Here is an 8970-nt window from a genome sequence, read left to right on the forward strand (position 1 = left end):
CTGGATTTCAGGGGCTCTGCAGTCTCTTCCACACCTTCCCCCACAGCCTTCCCACCAGGATCACCGTGCCCCACGCATGGGCAGCTGTTCTTCTGGATCAAAGCATGAGATTTCACAGGGCGTGAAGGCTGACTGCAAAAACGCTGAAGGAGGCAGGCTCACGGGCTAACACCGGCGCCACTGGCGCTGCAGGAAAATGAGGCTCAGGGAAACTGCAGCCCAGGATGTGGATGGAGGAGGAATGCATGAAGTGTCTCTCTTCCAAAGACTCTGCTTAATGGGGCACAATAATGCCGTGGAGTCCAAGTCAAATCATGGAGAACCCCCATGGGTCAGAGCAGAGCTGTGCTCCACCGTTTCAGGGCTGACATTCCGGAAGGCCTTTCTTCCAGAGCCTCTGGGTGGGCTCAAACCCTCAACCTTCTGATTAGCAGTGTGTTCACTGCATCACAGGGATTCTCATCCCCTCTCATAATAGACACAAGCCAGTCAACGCAGCATGCACTCAGCATTTAGACAAGATGGTCTCTCACACTGTGCTGGCATAACCCCCTTGTTGTTTAATGACAGCCAGTCCGTCTGTCCCAGTGACCCTCCGCACAACAGAAGGAGACACTGCATGAGCCTGCATCATCTTCACAACTGTGCCTGTGCCTGAGCCCATGGTGGCAGCCACCGTGTCGACCCAGCTCCTCAAGGGCCCTCCTTCTTTTCTGCTTTCCTCCACTTTGCCAAGCAGGATGTCCTTCTCCAGGGGCTGGTCTCTCCTGACAACGTGTCCCAAGTCTGTAAGATGAAGTCTCACGCTCCTTGCCCCTAAGGAGCGCTCTGGCCTTACTTCTTCCAAGATAGATTTATTCATCCTTTTAGCAGTCCATGGTCCTTTCAATTTTCTCCTCCAGCACCACAACTCAAATGCATCAAGTCTTCTTCGATCTTCCGTATTCGATGTCCAACTTTCACATCCATCTAAGGAAATGGAAAATGCCATGGCTTGGGTCAGGAGCGCCTTAGTCTTCAAAGGAGCGTCCTTGCTTTTCAGTATTCTGTAAGGAGGTCTTTGCAGCAGATTAGCCTAATGCAACGCGTCTTTTGATCTTTTGATGGCTGCTTCCATGAGCACTGACTGTAGTCCAAGCAGAACAAAGTCCTTGACAGCTTCAACCCACCTGGAGCACTTTTACCTGCTCACGGGCTCTGTTTCTGCATCGACCAAAAGGGGAACCAAACATGGCAGGACTGCTGTGCGGATTCATGGGCTAACCCAGCAAAGTACGGACACAGGGTAGGGATGGAGATGGGATTGCTGTGGACTGAGAATATTCGTGCCATCTTTTTTGTTGTTGTTTCTTGGGAGGAGAGCTTTGTCGTGATTTGGGGGAAAACGTACAGAGCGAATTGGTTTTCCGTTCCACAACCTGTCACATATCTTTGTGACTTTGATAGGCATCCTCAAGGTCACAGCACACTTCCCACTTCTTCCTGGTGTTTCCTGCGTCCCTGACTCCTTTCCTATCCCTTCCTGCCCTCTGAGATTATCCCTCCACAATGCCTGCCTTTGGGTCGCCCATGGCTGCTTTGACTAAAGAGCCGGTGTTTCCCTTAGAGGTGCCTGTTTGGCCTAAAAGTTGAGCTGCAGGGGAAGTTCAGTCTTAGCTTGAAAGCTATCTAAGGGTCATAGTCTTGGAGGTTCTAGAAGTCTTTAAAAGTCCAGTAATCCTAGGTGTGTGTGTGTGTGTGTGTGTGTGTGTGTGTGTGTGTGTGTGTGTGTGTAAGAGAGATTTTTAGTTTGGTTACAGAATTTTTCACTCTCCAGGACCTCTGAGTGGTCAGCAATGTTAGCTGGGCACCATCTAGTTCTTCTGTTCCACACTATGTTTCACAGTTTACCAGGGACTTTCTCATCCATGTCTCTGACAATGCTCACACTGAACAAACCCACGATGGGGTAGGAGAAAGAGGGTGGGATCAACATAAACTGACCCTCCCTCTACTCTGTTCTCCCTGCACCTGGCTGCCAGGGTGGCCAGAGGGCCCTGTTGGCTGGGGACAGTCCTGGTTGATTCTGCTTATATGGGATGATTATTAATAGCTTCTCCCTCTACTCCCAAGAATACCCTGGCTTGAATCACAAGCTATATGATCACCCTAGCTATGAAACTTATTGTTGCATGATTCTTACTCACAGCGACCCCACTGGGGCGTTCAAATCATTAGCCGACCAGGTAGCAGCTAAATGCGTAACCACTGCACCATCAGTCTCCTGCACACTACCACTCGCTGGCCTTGAACTCGGGCATTCATGGAGAGGCGCAGAATCATGCAGTGGTTAAAGGTTGGGGACCTGGAGCCAAGCTGCCTGGATGAACACACTTCTGTCACTTAGTAGCTGGGTGACCGTGGGGAAAATGGCTTCACATCTAAGAATGTCAGGATGCTTGTCTATCAAGTGAAGAAACACTGGGTGCCCTTTAGCAGGGTCACCATGAAGGTTAAAGGAGAGCGGCAGGTACGCACGTGTGCCTGACACCAAGCCAGCGCACGGTAACCAGGAGTTCCATAACATTCGTCATTGGGGGAAAAACAATGCCAGCTTCAAAATGCTGCTGCAGTCCCCTTGTGACAGGCTCAACCCATCAAAAAGTGTAAAAGGTCACGGGCACCAGTACCTCATCAATAAGGCAGGGGCCACCTTTCAAAGCACAGCAGCCAGGCACTTCGGGCATTTCCGGGTGCATTACAGATGGAAACCGGGAAGGCTGAGACTGCCTTCTCAGGTGACTGCTGATGATTGCTGGTGACGGGGGGGGGGGGGGGGGGGGGGGGGGGGCCTTCGCTTCCGGGGAAGGACGTGTTAACCATTTGCAGTTGATCGGCACTGGACGGAGCTCTTGGATAGCTATATTTAACTTAGTCTGCAGCAACACTGGCAGCAGTGAAGTTGCCCGTGACCTTGACTTCTCATTCCCCTCTGTGACTCCCTCCTGGTGTGCCTGCCGCGCCTCTGTTCCCCACGCATGCTGGCAGGAGGGGAGGAAGAAGGATGACTGCATCCCAGCCACATTGCTTCTGCGTGAATCCCTCTGGCTACAGAGTGGCACATCTACACAGGCATTTGCCTGGAGAATGTTCTCATTTCACACTTGGGTGTCTGGGGCACAGAGAGGCCAAGGCACCCCGAGGTCACAAAGCGAGTTAATGGGGTAGCAAGACCTGAACTGCTGGCTTGCAGTCGTTCTCCTCCTGGTACACCAAGCTTCACAAAATTCTGTGCCGATGGATCTTTCAAGGCATCCGGTGGTTGTTCCTCGGTGCCTTGGAATCCATTGCAACTCATCGTGGTCCCGTGTCCCACAGAGCAACACTGCCCGGTCCTGGGCCATCTTCACATGTGTTCTCATGGGGGACCCATTGTTGCAGCCACTGTGTCCATCATCTCATTGAGGACCTTCCTCTTTGTCATGGCTCCTCTACTTTACCAAGCATGATGTCCCTCTCCAAGTAGACAGCACGAAATTGCTTACCCGTTTCCAAAGCTTGGATGAGCTTTTCCAAAATGGAATGTTTCCATCTGGCATCTTCAGAGGTCTTGTGTCACTCAGAAAATGGGTATGATAGCCTCCTTCCCTGCCCACTGTGAACTGATCTAGAAAGCATGTGAGTCCTGTGGGTCCTGTGGCTGTTGGATTAGTGTTATTGCTTGGGCTGTTGGGTTAGTGGTGTTGTTGGGGTTGATGGGTTAGTGTTCTTGTTATAGCTGTTGGGTTAGTGATGTTTTGGTTGTTGGGTTAGTGTTGTTGTTGGGGCTGTTGGGTTAGTGGTGTTGTTATGGTTGTTGCTGTTTAGGTTTGCTTTGTTCTCAAAGCCATTTTGAAACTGAGAAACGCCTTCTGTCTTCTAGGTTGGAGTGTGCACGTGAACTTTTACCGTGGAGCACTGACTTCCAGTCTCCTGCAAGGATCTTCATAGACTGACTAACTTAAGGACTTAATCCTCTACTGCCCACTGGCTATAAGGATGAGTTCTCTCAAGGGCCCAGGAATCAGCCAGCCTGGCCCAGAGACTCCAAAAGGCTACTTTTCCAGAGGTCGTGGGAGTTTTCCCTGCCCTGTGGGGCAGGCCCGGAGCTAGGTGGGGAGGCAGCTGCATAAACATCACGTGATGAGGTTTAGACTTCTGGCTCCGAATGCGGTGACCTGTAATGCCAGTGGGAACACGAGCTGAACTCTCAGAGTCTGTTGTGGTCAGATCCAACCCATGACAGAACTAAGCACTGCCTGGTCCCATGCCATTGCCATGATTGTTAGGACAGTTGCGTCCAATGTGGTTAGGACGTCAGTCCGTCTCATTGAGTGTTTTCCTCATTTCCATTGCCCCTCTACTTTTCCTAGAGCCCCGGAGATGCAGTGGTTAGGAGTTGGCTGCTAATTAAAAGGTCGGTGGTTCTAAACCACCAGCTGCTCCCCAGGGGGAAGATGAGGCCTTCTGGTCCATAAGATTTACAGCCTCTGAAGCCCAAAGAGGCAGTTCTACCTTGCCCCATAGGATCACTAGGAGTCAGAACTGACTCAATGACAATGAGTTGGTTTGGGGTTCTTTTTGCAGTTCGAAGCACAGTTTTCCTCACCAACACTACAAGTGCTGTGAGGGTATCAAGTCTTCTCTATCTTCATTTTTCACTGGGCGTGAGTCAATTGAAAAGACCATGATTTGTATCACGTTAAATCTGACTCATCAAAGTGATATCCTTGCTTTTTAGAACTTTAAAGAGGTCTTTTTAAACCAAATAAAGCCAAACTTTCTTCCTTCAAATGATTCCAATCCACAGCAATCCCCAAGAACAGAGTAGAACCCTCCATGGGGTTCCCAAGACTGGAAGTCTCGGTATAAACACACTGCCAAGTATTTCTCTTCCCCCTCATTAAGGTCGGACGAGTCTATGTGCTGGCTAGACGTAGAGGAACACAGTGCTCTGCAAAGAGCCAACATCCTGGGAGTCCAGGGCTAAGACACCAGCAGGATGAGGAGGAGCACATGTAATAAGTTGGGTGTAAATGAAGTGCCATGGCATCTTGTAGCTAAAGACTGGTGAGACGTGAAGCAGATTAGATACGCATTGCCCTACCACAGCGCCCAAAACATAGCAAGTGCTCCACAGAAAATTTGTTCCACACATCGGAGGTCATCGACAGGAGAGAAAGCCCCTTTCTCAAAGGGAAGGAACGACCCCAGAGATTTGACTAGTTGGGCTGTACTCTCCTTTTACAGTTTCTCCAAGCGCCTTTCTCAGAGCACTCTCCCTTCCCACTGGCAAGATGATCTGATTGCGAACACGAGGCTTCAAAGTCCTCTAACGGCATCCTGGCAACCTCTTGATGCTCCTCGACTCAGACTAGTGGTCCATGGGTCCGTGCCTGAACCAATCACTGGGGCTACTGCTCTGGGGCATGGGCGGTCCACCCCCAGCTGACTAGAGATGAATTCTATTCCCAAAAGCAATGAGGAAGAGGAGGAGGAAGAAGATGCTCCCAAGAGAAAACAAGAAGCAGAAAGAACCTGGGGTCTGGATTCGGAGAAGTCAAAGCATAAACGTTACTTAATTAGCCTCGTTGAACTTTAGCTTCCTATGAACAAAAATATGATGACAATGGAAACCAGTCCATGGCTGTATTGTGTGTGTATGTGTGTGTGTGTGTGTGTGTGTGTGTGTGTGTGTGTGTGTGAGATTTGAAAGAAATAACATATGAAAAGCTTAGAATCATGTCTGGCAGATTGCAGGGATCCAGAAATTCACATGAAATCATTTCTTTTCTCTTAGACTTAGTTTCATTTTTATTATACAGGGACTTTCTCCCTTTTCTTTATAGAAACTTGTCAGTAATCTCTTTATTAGGACACAAAGGTGCCTTCAACTGAATAAAACAAATCTATTCTCCCTCGCCAAGCTTCCAGGCATCCAAGGTTAGCGCTGTGCTTCAGTATGCGCCGCAAATGGAGGCAGCCAGCAAAGATGAGGGGATTTTCCACAGGCCTTGAAGAGCAGTCCAAGTTATAAAAAGAATGTTCGTGTTTAAAAATTAAGTGTTTGGCTTAAATATTTAAATGATCCATTTTTCCCCTCTGCCTGGTTGTTAATTCAGTATTAAAACAGAAGAGGGACTGATTTACAAGCCCTGACAGGGGCCTTCAGGGCTTTCTGAGTAGCTCACACCAGTCTTTCTTCAGAGACGTCACCATTGTAACCGGTCACCATGTGCCAAGCGCCTACTCTGCCCCTCACATCACGATGGCTGCTTTATATCTCAGCGCACCCTCGCGTCCCTTCAGCTCTGCAAGGAAGCCATGCTCCTCCTTTCCCAGGTGAGCAGGTGCTGGTCTCAGAGGTCAAGTTGGTGGGTCGAAGATGACCCAGCTAACCTCTGACAGATATGAGGTGTGGGACTGTAACCCAGCTCTAGCTGGCATTAGGAGCCCTGGTGGCATAATGGTTACACATCGGCGTGCTAACCGAAAGCTCTGCGGTTCGAAACCACCCAATGCTCCGTGGGAGATGAGAGTTTCTACTCCTATAAAGATCCACGGTCTTGGAAACCTACAGAAGCAGTTCTATCCCACCCAATGAATCGGCATTGGCTCCATGGCAGTGAGCACCTCCCGTTGTGCTCCCAGTCCCTGGAATTAGAGGGGTCCTGGTGCAGTGGGTGGCATGTTAGGTAGCTAACCAAAGTGCCAGCTGTTGGAGCACACCAGTTATTCCATGGGCGAAAGAAGAGGCTCTCTGTTCCCATCAAGTTCCGCAGCCTCAGAAAGCCACGGGGCTGTTCTAGTCTGTCTATTGCATAGATATGAGTCAGACTGATGAGGGCAGTGAGCTTTTTTGTTTTATCTGACATTAAAGCCTATGTCATTTCCATACATTGTTTCTAAAAGAAGAAAGGAATTCTTGTGGTTTAGGTGAAAGTTTACAAACCAAATGAGCTTCCATTCAGCAATTTATACATTGATTGCTCCATGACATCGATTGTCAACTTGTTCACATTCGCCCAGTTCTCCTGCCCCCTCCTGCCTTCTCAGCTGTGCTTTTGGGTAAAGGCTGCCTCTTGGGTCTGGTATAGCTGGTTGTTCTGGAGAGCCTGCTCCTCCCAGATGTTACTGTTGATTTTACAGACTGTTTAGGGGCCTGAGAGATGGTCTCCAGGGGTCGTCTCCCGTCTAAGTTAGAAGGCTGTCTAAGGGTCAGAAGTTCAGAGGTCCTGCTTGTCTCTATCAGATTGGTTAGTCTGATATATTTTCATGAATTCAAATTTTGTTCTACCTTTCTGCAAACTCTATCTGTACCTCCCATTGCGATCCCAGTCAGCATGTCAGATGGTGGTAGCCAGGTACCGTCTAAGTTCCTCTGGTCTCAGAGCAGCGGGGGCTATGGCTCATGTAACCTTGTGGACTTCGCTTGAATCTCTGGTGTTCTTCACATTTCTTTGATCTGCAGAGGGAAAGAGACCAATAGTTGTAGCTTACATGACTGCTCGCAGGTTTTAAAACCTCAGTTTACTACTCATCAAAATAGAATAGAGAATGTTGTCTTTATGGACTATGTTATTCTGGCTGACCAAATTTCCCTGGAAACTATGGTCTCTTGACTTCATTCCCAGTCCATATCTCAGTCTTGGGAAGTATTTGGTTATGGCTAAAATGTTTGCATGTCTGTGCTCCCTCTGCTCATGCCTGTGAGTATATTTGCACCGTGTTCAAATACATGTGTAGGATTATCCACTGCCAACGCTATGCACGCACGCGGGTATGCCCCTATATACACACTCACCTCTGTTCCACCCGCATAATTCCCTATCAACTACATCAATTACATTTTACACTCTGGCCATAGTTCAGGGAACCCGATCCCAGCTCTTTGAGGATGTGGTCTCTGCCCTCCCCACGGTGCCCCGTTAGCATCCAGTTGCTCCACAGAATTGACAGCAATCTGATAAGCACTCAACCCAAGGTGCTTGCAAAGGATGAAACTCTGCAAGATGGGAAGGAGTCCTTGGTATAAATCAAGCGCAGCAAAGACAGGCATCTTGAAGGAGCACTTAAAGACACATCGTCAGCAAAGTAATGAGATATTTATTGTTTCCAAGACTTACTGGCACTCTAATAAATGCTAGAATTGACATCCGTCCGTGTGGGTGGAGGATCCTGCCAGAATCCTACGTGGGAACATTTCCCTTAGGAGTGAGCAAGAAAACACGAGAGCAAGTGGTGGCTCATAGGATGCACCCTCCCGGTCAAGCTGTGGGTCCTTGTGGGGAGAACGCGTCTGCCAACCGCCGAGTTCTCCAAGTCAGCTCAGCAGGGGACCTGCGAATCCTCTTTAGTCAGCCTGCTCTTGCACCGAGGACAGAATGAGGACCAGCGAAGGGGAGAGACTTGCCCAGGCTAAACAGAAAGCTAGTGATGGATGGCCACCTCTGCTCATGTCTATGAATATATTTCCAGCATGTGCAAATACATATGTAGGAATGTCCACCGCCAACTCTATGTATGCCTGGGGGTGAACCCCTGCTCAGCCCGCATAAATTACCTGATGCTCCAGGCAGCAAGCCCTGTGACTCAGTCAGGTAGCTTCCAGAATATGCACTTCTCAGTACAGGTACCTCACACACCTGCTATGCTTGGTTAGGTGTTGTTTTAATTTGCTGGCTTTCCCCTCAAGTCTTTGAGAAACATAAGAAAGCATTTTTTCCAGTAAAAATAGATAGAAGACTTCACATGGCTTCTATCCATATGCCAGAGAGGAGAGGACGGAGGGCGCTCTCTTAACCAAATAGGAGGGAGGGGTCATTGAACAGAGCAAAGCACAGTCAGTGGGTGCACCTATAGAATTCCAGAGCCCTAAGAACCCAGCAAGGATACAGTCTAGTGGCTGTGAAGGCCGTGGCTGATGGATGGGGAAGCGCCAACCCACCGTGC

The sequence above is a fragment of the Tenrec ecaudatus genome, chromosome 5, assembly GCF_050624435.1.
Source record: "Tenrec ecaudatus isolate mTenEca1 chromosome 5, mTenEca1.hap1, whole genome shotgun sequence".
In the NCBI taxonomy this organism is placed as follows: Eukaryota; Metazoa; Chordata; class Mammalia; order Afrosoricida; family Tenrecidae; genus Tenrec; species Tenrec ecaudatus.